Genomic DNA, 16,896 nt, shown 5'->3' with positions numbered 1-16,896 from the left:
CTGATATAGCTCTACTCCCACGCTGCTTTGTTCCTGAAAGGGCTTACAGCTGGGGCATTGATTTCTATTTTAGTGATTCTTCGAGGAAGTGATGGCCAGCACAATTCCTGTCCCTTTGTTAGACACCCAAGACAGTAGGAGATGGTGATTTGTGTTGGGAGCTAAAATAGGCTGCTCTCTGGCTTTTATAGTCAGAAATCTCAGAATACACTAAGTTATTTTCCAGAAAAAGCTTGGGCTTATCTAGGACACCTGCAAGACCAGCTATGGAGGACCTTGGGGTGCTTTTCCAGGCTGACTGGGAAGTTAGATCAACTCCATTAGACCGGAGAGGTTGGCCTGGCTTCTACATGGCTCTAGGAAGTGTGGAACTGTTCCATTCTTACTCTTCTAACACACTTTTTATTTCATTTACGACCCTCTACAGGTGTATTTAAGACGGTGATTTTATGGCCTGTGAAACACCAGAACACACGTGGCACACTGGGAGGATGAAGGCCCACTGTCACCACTCACAGCCAACTTTCAAGAAGCAGCCGAGACTTATAACTTCTTCAGTTCAGAGATGTACTCCTGAGAACATATTCATTATTTTAATTCAAGTCTTCGTTGTTGGCTGACTGCCAAGTGGCCTACCAGATGTCTCTCTCTTTACTATGGTTGAGGCAGATTATGATGTTCCAGTTCATTTTTCCTTCACTGACAGCCTGGTTCCAAAAATGTGCCAGACTTTAAGGGCAATATTTTCAAAAGCCAGGTCAACTCACAACAGTACACCAATGACAGTGCATGCAGATACTACAAAACCGTATGATAGGCAATTAACTCAATGTTATTTATGCTAGTCAAGTAACTTTGATTTTGTTAGGAGTCTTTAACACTGAGGAGGAGGATTCTTAAAGCGCCGGTTCCTGGAGTCTGCTGAATATGGCAGAATTGGGACTTTCACTTAGAAAATAGGAAGTTTGGGCACATGTGGTTAAAAAGGAGAATCTGAGCATAGCGGATTTAAGTTGCATTTCTTTCAAAGCCATTAACTGCATCACAGGCATGGGTGCTCTTCTTATGTATGTATTTTTACACACAGATCCTGAAGTCCTGTTCATGAGGGTCTTTCTTTATCTATTGTCTCTCTCATCTTTCCCCCATCAAGAAGCAAAAAAGACTTTCAACGAACAAGGCTATTCTCTATCAGATCAAAAGTGTTCAAGACATTTGCAATAACTGGTTTCAAAAGAGGGCCTGAAGTCTTAGCACTTAGAGAAAACTTTGAAGGTCTCTAATGCCCTGTAAGAAATGTTTTTTATAGAATTCTTTTTTTCACTATAGGAACCTGCAGCTATGTGCCAAGTCTTCTCTTTCCAGCCTTCAAATACTCAATATTTTTCTCCTCTTTTTCACCTGTTCAGGTAGTCTCAGCTGCTTTCCAACTAACTCCTCACCCTTCAAATATTCTGTGGAAGTCTGATCATGTATGAGCACACATTTCATACTGTGGCTATGCATCCCAAGGAACATTGTGCGTGCCAAAACAGGTAGCTAGAACACAGTAGGAAGACTTTTTTCACAGCCTCTTTCTATTGCTCTTGGTGTCTGCTGTCATCTTCACCATAGTCCCCTGTATTTAACTTCAAGATTATTTTTCAATGTGTATGTGAGGTGTACACCCTTTCTCTATCTCTGCCTCTTTCAATTTCAGATGGAAGGACTTAATGCAGTTTTATTTTGATGAAATGCAATTCTACATAACTTAGAAACTAATATTACGTTAGGTGACAATTTTGACTTCAAACTCTTAATAAGCTGCATGGCTTTTGAGAATCTTTGTCTGCATGTGTTCATGAAGGTCCGTTTCCTAGTTGTGATCTATCTACTAAGCAAAATATTACTGTTATGTTATCTTTATGCTAGTCTTGCATTGCCCTGTGTCATGAAACCTGTACAATACTACTTACCACAACTTTTAAAGATTCAGCACCATAAACTCCAGCCAACCCCCTGACACGAAGCAGCAAGTTTGCTGCGTTAAGCAAGAGGCTTGACTGGAAGAAGGGAGTGCTTTGTTAATAAACTGCATTGTCTGAACAGTTTTACTAGTGTGAAGACCCTTGTACTGATGATTTATTTGGAAGTTCTGGGTATATTAACTTTTGCTAAGAGCTGAGACTAAAAACTTTATGGGGAATGCTACATACACTCCAAAGACCGACAAGAGAATTTAAGTTAGATGTGATTAGTATGAAGAAAGTTACATTTATTATACTCTTATGTATAATTGATCATATGAAAGGCCTTTTGTAACTATAAAAGAGACAGCACATTAAATTGTTTTACCCTGAGGATTATACAAATTTGTAGAAATCGGATTGGAATACCAGCCTATTGGTTTCATTGCTATGGTAAATCATTAAGACGTTCTATGTTAATCGTAAATCTTTGTATCTATTTATTATTAATCAGATAGCTCCTCCCAGCTGCTGCTTTGCTTCATCCATCTGAGCCAATCAAACCAAAACCTAGTAGCATTAGCTCTGATGAAGGGTGGCTGCATACACATAATATGCATGGCACATAGCACGGATTATACAGTGCTAGACATGGGGTATGAGAGCTGATGGGGTGTTAGCTCTCCACAGCAGGGGGGCCTGGTTTCTGGATTTGTGAGAAGGCATGCCTCATTAGTAAGATGATTCATGGTAAAAGGGAGTTTAGCTGGGAATAATTTAGTGGCCGCTGTGGTGAGGTAGAAATATAGTTTGGGATAGAGAGGTTATGAACCTGTGTTTATTTGATAAAGTCTTGAATGCTGACTGATATCAAACTGCACTACTCTTACACATTTCAGTTCAGAAAACAATGTTACAACCCCCCCTCGAATCCTAAGTAAGTAAATGAAAAAGACAATCTGGATATTACCTAACTTAGCGGTCTTGTATTATTGGTGGATTATCTAAGCTTCTAAGCAAAACTAGTTGGCTTTCAGAGCATTTCTGGGCTGGTATGTCTACATAGACCGATGGTTCAGTGCCAAGTAGAAGTCAATTCCAACTCAATGATATAGCATATTGATTACTGCCTATTTCCTCATACTATATCCTGTGAGTGTAATGGTATCTGATATATAATTTTCACAAAACTGCTGAAGTTGACACACTATTTAGACTTGGCCCACATTTCTTCAATTAGCAGGAGTGTTATAAATGATGTACTGCTCCAAGCCTTAGACACTTCTTGCTCATGCCATGCAAAATTAGGTAAGTGTGGAAACTCACTTTAAGAGGAGACAAAAATATTATTGAAAGAACTAGATACTTGCAGTAGTGCTATAAGAAGATGGGGAACAAGAAAAGGAACAAAAATACAATTCATTCAAAAATAAGCAGTGGACTCCATTACTGTGACAGATTTTTCTTAAGTAACTGAATGTTTAAAAGCAAAACATCCTTACTTCATATGGGCCACTTTGCAAGTGTAAACAGGCAGCTTTAAAACAATGACCAGTGGACATTAATCTTTAGAGTTTACTGTGAAAGTAACTGTATGTTGGGAAAACATGCACAGAACATAGATTGCACACTGTGATTTGCAAAACAAAATAGGAAAATTCTTGCAATGATTTCACTGTAGGCTGCTGAGTTGGTGACAGGATTTCTTACAGGTAGGAAGTATGGCAGCGGTATGTAGCTGTAAGTGAGTTCTTTCATGTGACTTTGCTTCCCCCCCCAGCGTGTTCAGTAAGCTCCTGGGTAGCATCAATAGTAGGTCTTGGCTGACACTCTATTAGTCTTGCACACTTCGATTCGTAGGTTCACACATACCAGGAAAAAGGGAAAGTAACAGGTTAGATAAAAGTGGTAGAAATTTCCTATGCCACGAAAATCTGCTTCTTTTCCATCAGTTCCTCTCCTGGTTCTCCATTTTGCTTTTATTTCCTGAGAAGAAATTTTCTGTAGTTAAAATACCAAGGAAAAAGCTCTGAAAACCAATGGGTTTTGAAATATATACACTGGTCTGTGTAGTTCTATGAGGCACAGGAGCATGGGCTCAAACTGCACAGGTTGTGAAATCATGTCTTCTTTCTTTTCCTTTATCCTTTCTTTCTTCCCACCCCCACCCCCCTCTTTTCCCTTCTTTTAAACACTGAATATGTTCAATGTGCAAAATTTAAAAGGCTACCTTTTTGAGTATCTGGCATTAAATTTTAGCACACAGAAAGAAGAGAAAGCTTTGTAGCCTGCCAAACACACAGTGTTATATACAGGGCTGAAAGAAGAATGAACAGATTAATTTTCTGCTCCCAGTCCTGACCCATCTGTATTATTTATTTATTCTGAAGCCATTTATTCTGAAGCACAGCAAAACCACCACTTCTTAGTTCTCACAGAGTCTGAGCTTCCAGACCAGACTTCCTATGCCAGCTGATACTGTTGTGGCAGGCAGGATTATATGAAAGGAATATGCATTCCTGGAGTAATGGATGCTGTGTCCATCAGAGATACTTTGCTCCTGTCTTTGCAGGTGGAAGAGGAACACCTCCCAGCAGAATGGGTGTGCTCCTGCAAGGGGAGAAGGTGTCAAATGCTAAGAAAGCTACTCTGTGCTGTAAAAGATGTCTAACGATACAGATGCTCTTGTCCTTTCCTTTCAGGGAACTGGTGCTAAAGAAGTGGCCTCCTTGAACCCTCACCTTTGCCCTGTACTAAAGATTTTTAGCAACAGCCAGTGTTTGAACTGCTATTGAGCTGAAGCACTCACCCAGTGTGCACACACCTTACAGCCTAAACCTTTGCTCCAGTGCCCCTCCCTGCCTCTGTTATTAGGTGCTTTGAGGCTGGCTTGGGCTTATATTCAAGTAGTGCATGGCAATTCCTCATCTTGTGTTATCTGTGTCTTCATTTTACCTTCTTCCAGACAGTGGCTGCATGTTACTGTTGTTCTGGTGGTTTGAGAGACAAAATGGAGGGATGCTCCTTCTGAGTTTTTGTCTTTTTGTGTAACATCCTCTGAAACTAACACTTTCTCCTGTACCTGTAAGTCTTTGCAGCAACTTTGCTGTTGCTTTTGCTTTGTACCTGCTACCACACTTCAAGAGGAAAATTTTTTTCTGCAATCTGTTTTCAAAGTTAGTACCACTGGAATAAAGAATTGAGATATAAAGAGTGGTATGTCCCAAATTGCAGCCTGCCTTGGGTGCTGGTTTGGTTATTGAAATATACAATCTGTGGATCCTGGAGCTCTGTGGAAGAGATCCTTTAAACCAAATCCTGTGACAAGTATAAACTTGTGAAGAATTAGCTGTGAGTAAATGGATAGAAAAAATTCTTATAAGATGCCAGCTGCTTGTATGCCAGGTGCGTCAATCTAACAGGTGATATCGGTAGGAAAAGATAACCAGATTCTGACTTCATTTATACCACTGAAAGCTCAAAATAAATCAGAACAACTCAGGCTTACCTCCAGAGGACTTGAGATCAGAGCTGTACGATCAACGACTGAACAATCTAGCACCGCTCAGGCAGAATACGCAATCGTTTTGACTCCTTAAAGCCCCAAAACTGAGTTGTTCTGACCCACCAGGGGAAGATCCAGGACAAGAACTGCACAACTACCATCCTGTCTCTACCACATCTTGAAAGGACATACAGCTATCAACGATGCAAGCATATTTGAAACCTGCCTGGCTGGCAGCAGCTGTGCCTGGAACTGCATCTGGGTGCTGCATTCTGCATTTTCCTTCAGAGATGGGACGCATGTGGATGGGCTGCACATCAGCCAACTCTGGGGTTTGAGCATACTCCTGATGAATAAAGAGGATGGCAAGATGCCTCCGGAGGCCTGGAATGCAGGACTACAAGTTTGCTCCAAAACAAACGTCATGTACAATAAGGTTAGTTTGGTTTAGCTATGCTGTCAGGGTGCTGCCTGGCAAAGATGCTGAAACATTTAGAACCCTAAAGCTAAATGGTGTTGTTTGACAGTCCCCAGGCAGCATCTTTCTGACATTATGTGAGGTAACGAGAAGTAACCATATCAGCTAGAACCGCATAGCTTCAACTGCATGAACACCGGGATGTGTAGGCATTGGTTGCACCAGTGGCAGCAACATGCGGAGACTGAGAAATTCACCAGTGGGACCAGTCCCAGATTCCAAGCTCCCAAGCAAGTTAGGGAGTTCATGGGTATTTGGTTGGACCCATCATAAGCAGGCTTTCTGCTGAATTCAAAACCGGTTTGGGGTCCAGATCCCAGAAAATGCTGAACTTCCATGTATGAATTTGCACTTGTTCCTAGTAAAAGAACCCACAGCCCCTATTCCACTCAAACACCTTTGTTTAGCATATCTCAGAGGCTAAAACACTTAACAAACCAACATTAAAACTAAGAAACCCTGAGATGCATCCTTTTGTGGGGGGAACATAGGAACTGGTCATATACCACTGGTGAGGGTAGGAGTGCAAAGAGCATCCCACAGCCACCAGCCCTAAGGGGGAGCTGCGAGCCACAGCGAAGAAGGCTTTGACCTGCTTCTATCCTCACTTGCAGCACTGGCTGCAAACACCTACTGCTGAGCAGAGAGAGGCAAACCCAGATAAAGACAGATAATATTTCACAGTGCAGGCTAGAAGGCTTCTTCCCCTTTCCTTTTATTGACTAGCTGGAGTGTTTATAGTTAATCATTTTCAGATGGAAATATACTTTACAGCCATATCAGGGTAGGAAGCTGCAAAGAAGCTCAAGAGATGTGATCACTTGCCAAACTCTGAGGTATAGAAGTTATTAAATTAGGCCATGTGATGGGTCCAAAATGGTCTAATTTATGCTACTTTGAACATCATTCTAGCCCTTTTAACATGTTTTCCCCAATTAAGCTGTTCAGGCCACAGATCTAAATAGCTGTCTGCACAGGCTGCCAATTGATTAATTCCCTAATGATGGATTGAAGCTACAGCTTTTGTTTCTTAATCTCTCTTTTCTCCATTAATGGCAAATCATTCATAAAACAAATGTTATAAATATAAGTAAACACACAGGAGTACAGGGGACAGATTGCATATAGATTTATTGCAGAACTAATTTTTGATTGCCCTTAATGATTTATTGTTATTTTTGTTTTCTCTTTTCTCACAGAACCACAGGTCCTGATAGACAATTTCCTGAACTTAAGCTTATGGTTTTCAGACTGCAACCTACAAAGACCTCAGATGGCTATCCATGCAGAAGACACACTGAGGATGTTCTTCAGGGGGCATTTTGTAGGATCAAGGTTTCTGTGGACAAAACGTGGGAGGTCAAATTGTAAGGAGATAACTGCCTAGTTCCTCTGGCAGGCTCTGTGCTTGTACTGCACTTGCAACTGCAGAATCCGAGTGTCAATGCAGGAAGACGGATGAGGTCTGCACAAGCAATGGGAATGCCAGAGAGCATAAGTGTCTTTTCCCTTAAGTAGTCTCCTCTTTGGAAGGAGTCAGTCCCCCCATGTAATCACACATGCCTGGCGGTTGGTAGGAAGGCTCTTAATCCTCTTTGGATAGGCACGCTTGGAGGAATGACTTCCGGTTCAATAGGCTCAGAAGTGAAATCTGGGTAGTGGTCATTAAGGGAGATGTGGAAGTCTGAATAAGCAGAGCAAAAGGAAGGCTGAAGAAGCCTCAGTGAGGAGTGCCACAGAGTCCTGTTGCTGCAGAGACAAGGCTGACTGTTGAAAGCTCTTTCACACAGTGCAAGAAGAATCACTGCTCTGAAGTGCATCACTCAGCCTGTCATCTCTGTGTCTTGAGCTGCATAGCAAAAGAGAAACAAAATAATGGGTATGAGAACTTAATTAATTCAAGGATTAGAAAAGTTGAGAAATGGGGCCCTTCAAAAATGTGACCCAGATAAGATTCACTGTATGCTATAAATCATCCATTATTGTTTAGAGTTTCCTTTCTTCCACACTTGACCTTCATCATCATTCTCTCTCCTGCATCTGGGTGTCATAACATAAGTACTGGGTATGTGGATGGAAGCACAGGAAATATGTTCGATAGCATTTCCCTGACTGCTTGCACTTTTATGGAACAGAAAGGAAACAATGAGAACTGAACTGAGTTTGCTGTCTAATATTTCTCTGAGCACCATGTGAAGTAGACAGCTCTTCAAAGAGAAGAAAGTTTAGCTTGTGACATTCCCAATTAAGCCCTTCATCTTGGAGATAATTATACCAGTGTTAGAGGCTTCCCAGTCCTGGACAGCAAAGGATACATCCTCCAACAGCAGACACCCATTTCAAAATGCTTTTCCATATTTGTACTTGTCTTGGGAGCATTAGCATGGGCTGACACGGTGACTGTGTTTGCAGACAGGTAGTTACTTCTGTGCATTGCAGATCTGGGTGTAGGCCACACCTGGGAAAAAATGTGGAGGCTCTTCTGGCATAGGTTTTGGTGGCTGAAAGACGGAACATGGATGGTCTTTTCTTCTGGGAAAAGCAGGGATAAAGGACCAGGCTTTGCTCCCTGCTACAGCACTCTGAATCTAGGCTAGCTTTATTGAGTTTAGTCTCAGAAGCCCTTGAGTATCAGTCAGTTTACCACAGAGTGGGGAGATAGTGGGCTGTGCCATACTGTACGTACACCCCGAATCCTGAGGCTGGCTAGAGGCAGGTTTAACCCCCTGGTGCAATTCAGAACAGCCTCAGGGCTGCTCTGGGTTGTGCTGTTTTTTGACAGTCCCTCTGGGGCTGCCCTTTCTTGGCATGCCTCTGAAATGCCACCTTGGAGGAGAAGCAGGAGGAAAGGGTGAGGAGGAATTGTGGCATAGACCTACCCACTTACCTACACACACTTTAATCTATCTGAAATTTGCTCCAGTTAAGATAGCTGCTTGAAAACCCATCTACTGACAGAGCAGTGTAAGAAAGTGACATGGGGAAGACTCTATGGTTGTTCCCATGCTTTTTTTTTTTTTTTTTTTAAAGTAGTGTGTTACGAGTTTTAAAGCTATTTTTTTATTTCTTGGGTTTAATGTTTTATATACACTCTGGGAGTGAGCTTGTCTTATGAACTGGCATGCAGCCATGGCAGAGTGAGTACATGACCATCACCACCTTGTGTTTGTGCAAACAGCACCTGTAACCGCTTCACAAATTGTTCCTCCAAGAGAAAAAAATTGTGGGTCACCTGCCATTGCTTCATTACCCAGCTCTATCACCTACAAGCCAGGATGCAGCAGTTCAGATGATAATTTCAAATTATAAGTCAACAGTTTTGGTATTATTAATAGTACTAGTAACAGCCTTAATAATACATTTAATGATAGTCACTTTCATCCAAGTCCCTTAAAATACTTATAGAGTGCAATGCAAGATTTTATATACAAGCAAGAATTAGTTATTTCTGTATCAGTCTTCTCTCCTGTTCATTTATTACGCTGTTGACATCAACAAAGATACAGTACACAGTCCTCTCATTCATTCTATTCATCAATTTTAATCTGGTATTTGAATATTTGGAGTGCATATATTCCACCCTTGATCTCCCTAAAACTGGCTGTGCTGTAGCTAGATATGTCTCCTAGTTATTGTGCCTTGGGTATCAGTCCCACATTGTTAAATCTTGACTCCAGCTCGGAACTTCAGCAGCTCTAATTGGCCTCCATGTCCACAGAAAAAAAGGGGAAGTTCTTCGAAGCAGGGATTAGGCTTGCTTTTGTGTTTGTAGAGCACTGAGTGTAATGGGACCCTCACAGGATCTCTGGTTGCTACTATAATACGAATGTTAAACACTTCTTCACAGTGCTAGCTAGTGGGAAAGGTTTTGGGTAATTAGAAACACAGGGAATGCAGGCTATCTGGATGAGCATAGAATGAAGCTTTTTAAGCAAACTCCCAAATTCTTGCTTGTCTTTTCATCATATATTATGTTGTTAGTCTCTATAACAGGTGATTTGCAGGTTAAAACCCATTTTCCTTCTCTGTAGACTAAATTAATCTTTGATATAAGTGGGCGCAAGTCCATTAACTTCAATAGAGTTACGTTCACTCGCTCCAACATTGAATCTGTCCCAGTGGGTTTATGCTGTAAATCTATCCCAGAAGCAGTGGTTATAGAGGCATTGGTTCTGCTCTGAAATTCATTCAGTCTTTTCAAATAAGCTTTTCAGAGAAGCTGAGAATGTTTTTAGCCTCTGCACCAACACATAAGCCTCATTCCAGAACCACTTTTTAGCTTCAGCCCCTTCTTTTCTCCCCTGCCTTGACCCTCCTTTTCCTCTTTGCTTCTCTCACACATCACTACCTGCAGCCTATCTCCTCCTGTCTGGTAGGGGTGGTGAGCAACACCCCTTGCACTGCTGCCTATAGCCACAGCATCTTGGTCTGAGGTGGCCTTGTCAAATCTTATAAGCTGAGTGATGTTGGGTCTGGTTAGTATTTGGACAGAAGCCCTTGAAGGGAAGCGCCAGGGTGCTGTGCACGTGGGTGCTGGGCTACCAGTAGGTGCTGTTCTTTCTTCTTAGGCCAATGACCCAAGTAATCTTAATCAATGCTCTAAAATACTGTCACATGGCACTGCACTGCTCTGCTGAGGAGGTCACCACTGGCTGATGGGTAAATTTAAGGTGAAAAAATTCTGCAGAAAAATCCTTCTTTTCAGCTGTAATTTGCCTGTCAGCCCAGCTAATCATGGCACAGAGTATAGAACATGTGGAGTTTTTAACACTACTTTGCCTCTGTTGCATTTAATATTACTACTTCTGCAATACATTCATTCACAGAACAATATGGAAGCCCTCTGGTGTCCAATTTAACACCTATAAATTTGTCTGTGTAATCTCTAACCAACTGGACAGATAAAATGTTTGCCTTCTATTCCAGTATTCTTGTGTTCTCTTTTGAAATACAGCTCTTTGATTAATTTCTTTTTTCCCAGTGGCAAGTCCCGGTGTTGGACGCTCAGTCCTGTGGGTATTCGGAAAGGAGCAGACCTTCTCCAACCTAGCTGAGCCCTGGGCTATGCCACAGCTGTTACCAGATCTGCCCTGGGATCCAGAGACCTCCTTTCCCCATCACAGGTAGTTCTCGTTTCTTCTGGGAGAGCATGTGCATCGTTTCAGCTAGTGAACCTGTGCCAGGGTAGAGTTTGTCTCTCCTTTGGACTATGCCAGTGCCTCAGCCTTCCTTGCACACTGAGCTGGTCACCCAATGCCAGCTTCCCCCTGGACAGGGGGCTGGATCAGACCTTCCTGTGGCTCAAAGGGAAAAGGGGGGGCGGGGGGGGAGGGGGGGGGAAGGAGGATTTAATTTCTTTCTTATGGCAGTGTTCTAGGACATTGTTTCTTTGATGTTTCACTACTACTCTCCCTCCAGTGCAGATAGGAATTTCCCCATTGTTGTCAAGGAAAGCCTCCAACCATATATTCCTCTCTGTCACCCCTAAGTCTGTGCTTATCCTCAGGGGAAATATCAGGATTGATTAAATAACCAGACAGCATTATGAATATCTCTGCATTGCAAAGGTGGAAGAATCTGTCCAGGGGTTGAAAAGCCGCTCCAAGGTTTTCAGGAACAGGCTAGGCTTGTCAGGCTCGTATCTTTGCTCCTCAGAGGGGACCAGGCTCGAGGGGGTTGCCCTGTGGCAGGTCTGGGCAAGATGGAGTTCATCAGACCCAAACATCTCGTTTTGCATGTGGTATCTTTATGCAGTTCACTGAACGGAGATCTTACTGCTAAAAGGAGAGTTCCCTGCACTTCTGTCCATCTGGGCTAATAAAGGGCAGATGAAAGGGAAGGATTTGCTCAGAAATCATGGTATGGTCTTTGCAAAACGATAAGGAGATTGAAGACGGTTTCAAGGCAGAGCATAGCAAACATTCAGTTAATAAGGGCCACAGAGGATCCAAAGGATTTTAGTTCAGGAATGAAGATTATATAGGCAGTAGTAGCCCTTTAAGGGATCTAGGAAAATTGAGGGTGAGGAAAGGGAATGCATTTAATCCCTTCATTGAGTACATGGGAGAATTATACAGCATACAGGCATTGCTGATGCTCAGCATCACGTCCTAGGATTGAATAAAACTTCGTTCCCAGTCTAGAATTTACCCACCAAACAGAGAGGTTGAAAGGCAATATTAATTACACATCTGTCCAGCACGTAGTGATACTCAGATGTCGAGTGTCATATAAATGCAAAATGTTGCTATTCTACAGGGTGGTTTCTATACATGTGTAGATTAAACAATGGCTTTGCACAAGACTAGAATCTGCAGTGCTGATGATGAAAGGAGTTAATTGTATGGCTGCAATATTACAGACAATGTGGTTTTACTGAGCTAAAAGAGGAGGACAGTGATTCATGGCTACACCTATGCTCTCCATCATGAAATATAAATTAAAAATAGTTGTATTATGGTAGGCTACCTGTATTGTTACATTCATAATGGATATCACACATCTGTCCTTGCTTGGCGTTGCAGGCAAAGCATGTTAGAGAAGCTATGGCAGTATTTTTCTTTTAGGTGTAACAATCTGTCAGTATCAAATTCTCTTAGTCAGTAGGGAGCATATAGTGTTGATTTACTGAAAATCTGGGATTATGTCTGCTCTGTGGTGAGCGTAGATTTAAGAGGGGAGAGGTAAGGGGTCTCCAAAAGGTGAAGAAAAACACAAATGAAACCTAGCAAGGAAAAAATAGCTTGACAGTTAAGATGCAGTACAGTCACCGTCAATTGAAGGAAACCCCTTGCATACAGGCGTGCTCTGAGCACTGCATACTATACCCTAAACAACCCACTCCATTACCCACTTCATGCCAAGGAACTCTAAATGTATAAATGAAGCTGTGACTCTTCAGCCTTACAAGAAAAAGCCTTAATATTTCTGTGGTCCAGTGTACAAATGTTTCTAGTGATGCGCTGAAATTACAGGCACGCACATTTGCGGGCAAAAGAGAGAATTTCCCCTCTCTTTTATTCCTTTCGCAGCAATCCCTGTTAAACAAAGAGTGGGTGACAGGCAGGTTCAGTCAGACCAGCTCTGCGGATGCTGTGGAGGCAGCAACTTGACCCCCGCTGTCACTCTGTGTGCTGCCGGTTTACACGGACCCTCCTTGGCATGGCACGGCACAGAGGGTGTGTGCAAATCATCTGAGCCTTAGCGTTGAACCAGATCAGGCCAGAAAGATTGCAGGCACTAATTCAGGCCATTTTGTTAAGGACTGAGAGTGGTAGCCAGCGGAGGAGTAAAGGTGCCGCAGTTACAGTCCTGTCCTAGTGGAACGGTGCCTCCTCCATCACAAAATACAGTTTGGCACTAATTGGTATCTTTAATAGCAGTCTCAGCAGAGAGCGCGGGAAGGCTTACCTTCATCCTTTTTCTGGGCCTTCCATGCCAGCTGGGGACGCTTTCATTGCTGCTGCCTGCGTTGTAATTGTTCTGGGGATAAGTAAAGGATTTCCAACTCTGGGCTGCCAATCTGTCACCCTTCAATAGCCACAAAGTAACAGCGAAATTAATTAAAAAACCCCAAATATTACATTAGTAGCCACAGCCAAGCTAAATATAAGCAACTGAAAACCACCCCGCAAACGCTTAATGTATTGAGCATCCAGCACGCACTTTTCACTTGATTTTATCCAACAAAGAGGGGTGATTCATTTGTGGGGAAGAGAAGAAAAGTAACCCCAAACCTTCTAACTCTTCTCTGCTATCAAACACTACAAAACTTCATGGGATTTATTATATTAAATTAAAAAAAAAAAAAAAGGCTGCTTTCCCTTTAAAAGAGAGGAGCTACTTGGTCTGGTGCTGCTGCCTTTATCAGCCATGAAGTTCCCAGCAAGGTGCTGTTAGTGCCTGATTAAACCTCATACCAATCTCTGTCCCCCATGGTAACCCAGAAGACATCCACTGAGAGTGGCAGCTCTTATTCATTTTAATTGCCAAGGATCTCTCTGTGATGGCCAGTTTTCTTGTCTCTCAAGGACTCGAATGGAAATCCATCTGATTACATGAACAATTCGGATGCTCTGACAGATTTGAAATATGAATATGGAGATGGCATTGTGCTCTGCACTGACTCCTGAAACCCCAATAGTAAATTATGATCTGCCACTAAAACAATTTCTGGGCACAGTAAAATTCACATAAAAGCCCATTTTTTGTAATGGAACACAAATTATTAATAAATCAGTTTGGGGGGGGAGGAGGGAAGTGAAAAAGAAATTTCATTGCTTAGTCTTTTCATGGAATACTACAAACACAAATGTACGCACTCATACATGCGTGCACCCCTTTCTGTTGTGTGCTTTTTTGTACAAGTTCAAGTGGAGATGACACACAGAGTATAAATAAATCCCTGGGGTTACCACAGTGTTCCTGGAATTAGCTTCATTCCCTGTTGCTGTAAACTTAGCCTCCAGAGCAATATGGTAGGAGAAAAGCAAAGTCCTAGCTGAAAATATGAGGGAGATAGTTAATGTAAGGGAGATGTCCCATCCTTTAGGTGAACTGACCTCCATTTTATGCAGATCAGTGGGGAGGGACATTTCTATTGTCCAGTCAAAACTTGCAATGCTCATGCTCACGCAGGAACTGCTCATCTTCCTCCTCCACCCCTCTGCCCATCCTTTCTGGTGTCAGGGGACCCTCTCAAGGAGACTAGCCTTGCTGGATTTGGCCCAGAGCACCCACTATGAATCCAAGCTAACGGAGAGAGAGACCAATTGCCTGTCTAAAATCCTGTAAAAGAGGACCTAGCCCAAAACACCGAGTTTCACTGCCAAATACAGAAAAGCAGTATTTGTTTGTAGGTTAGGCGAGGGGTGGGGGGGTAGGAAGAACGTCTGCTCAAATAAGCCCTAACAGCCCAGGGCATCTCCTGAACACCCCAGCACCCCACACCAGCCTGTGCAAACACTGAGCCATTTGGGATGGGTTGAAATCAGCACAGACAGTTCAGCAACAACATGCCAGCGAGCCCAGCCCAGCCCGCGCTCATTGCTCTGCAATGTGCTGACACGGGAGAGGAGGACGTGGCCACACAGGCACCTGGACACAGCAAACATCCGCTGGCAGAACGGGAGGCCAGCGAGGGTACTTTAACTGGGGCTCACCAACAGCTCCAGGCAGCTGACAAAGCAGTGTGGTGACAGTATTAACATGCGCAGGGCAGGCGGCCGCATTATTATTACCACATATTTCTACTAAAGCAACGCCTGAGGCTTCAGAGAACTGGCTAGCCAGCCAGCTGAACATACACTGCAAAAACCATGTCCGTGGGGCTTTAGGTCCTCTTGAAAGCCATGGGAAGGGTAGAGGAAATATAATGTGCATGGGGAAGGACAAGGGGGTTTAGTGGGTTTAACACTGCCTCAGAGGTCAGGAAATGTGGGTTGTAACCCTGGCTTTAGCCCCAGCCTGGTGGATGACCTTTGGTCCCGGGAGTGTTTCCTGTCTGCAAAATGTGAAACTTCCATATGTTTGGCTTTCCCTGGCTGTGGCATCAGTTTCCAACTGGAAAGTTTGCCTGGGCAGGGAGGGGGGGGGAATAAAAAAGACACTGGACTTTTGTCAAAAACTTCTGCACATCTGGAGGTCAGGTCTTCACAGTGAGGACATGACCAGTGGACATGCACGAAAAACACAGCAGTAAAAGTACTCTCTCAAAAGCATCTATCTACTTACACTTTCCCTGAATGGTGCACAAGCACAAGCACCTTATTTTGTTTTGAAAGTTCCAAAGCCCCAGTAAAATGCAAGTAATGATGCTGGTTTTGTGAAGTATTTGGAGAGCTGCTGATGCTGAGGGGTAGACAACAGGCTGGTGTTATTCATCAGGTATGCATTTTAAACACTGCAAATAATAATACTAATAATACTAATAATACTAATGTTGATGCTAACAATACTAACACTAACACTAACACTAATACTAATAAATAATAGCAACACCACCCACTTCCCCCCCCCCCCTCCCTTCAGCCTTGTCTTTCTGTCCTCTTACCTCTCTCCTTCCTCTCCTTGAGGCATTAGGCTAGACAGGGGTTTCAAAATGCTATCTAAAGAAGGCTGTTGACTCAGTAAATCAGGGCAGGGCTGATGTTGCCCGATTACAGTTCAGGGGCAGTACTACAGCCTAAAGGGTTCAAACACTGGGCTGCCATGTTTGCAAACAGCACAGCTATCTAACACTTCCCTTTTAGGCTGGGTTTTTGCATTTATTAACAGCATGTGGTGTATAACCAGTAATTAATTTGGTGATCCTTAGAGCCAGTGCTTGTTATCAGCATTTTCTTTTACATAAAAGACAAGAATGTGCAGTATTTTCTGAGACACACTGATGTGCATACACCCAGCTGTGTTTCTTTCCTTTACACAGAAAGGATTCCCTCAAAAGAAAGAGCCTTTGGGAGTGTGATTTCAGTGCAGCCAGAGGATACAGAGTCGAGGGCTGAGACAGAGACACACCAATGCCTTCTGCACCCAACAGCTTTGGCATCCCATTTTGCTACAGAATTTGTTAAGGAACCAGCAGGTTTGGGCACGGGGCCTGCAGAAACCTGTTTTCTCTATTAGATAATGCTGGTAATATCTGAGAAGAAAGATGTCTGAACCCCTATCACATTTGTTTCCCTAAAGGGAAGAAATAATCTGATCAGTTACTTGTAATTTATTCTTCAAATGGAAAAGAATCAGAAAGGGAGGAAATATAAATAGTTTTAGTAATTGAAGAAAAGACTGAAGTAAGTAGAGTTCACAACCTCAATAATTCATTTAAGAAGGCATAAATGCCTCGGATTTCCATTAACTAGTGAATATGTGTTGTTTTCTTGGAGTACAAGACCGACATTTTTGAATGCTGGTGAACCAGTCAATTGAAAACTAAAACATACACGTTAGGGATCATACTCCAAAGGACT

This window comes from Falco biarmicus, chromosome 3, assembly GCF_023638135.1.
Source record: "Falco biarmicus isolate bFalBia1 chromosome 3, bFalBia1.pri, whole genome shotgun sequence".
In the NCBI taxonomy this organism is placed as follows: domain Eukaryota; kingdom Metazoa; phylum Chordata; class Aves; order Falconiformes; family Falconidae; genus Falco; species Falco biarmicus.
Note: the sequence above shows the minus strand (reverse complement) of the source record.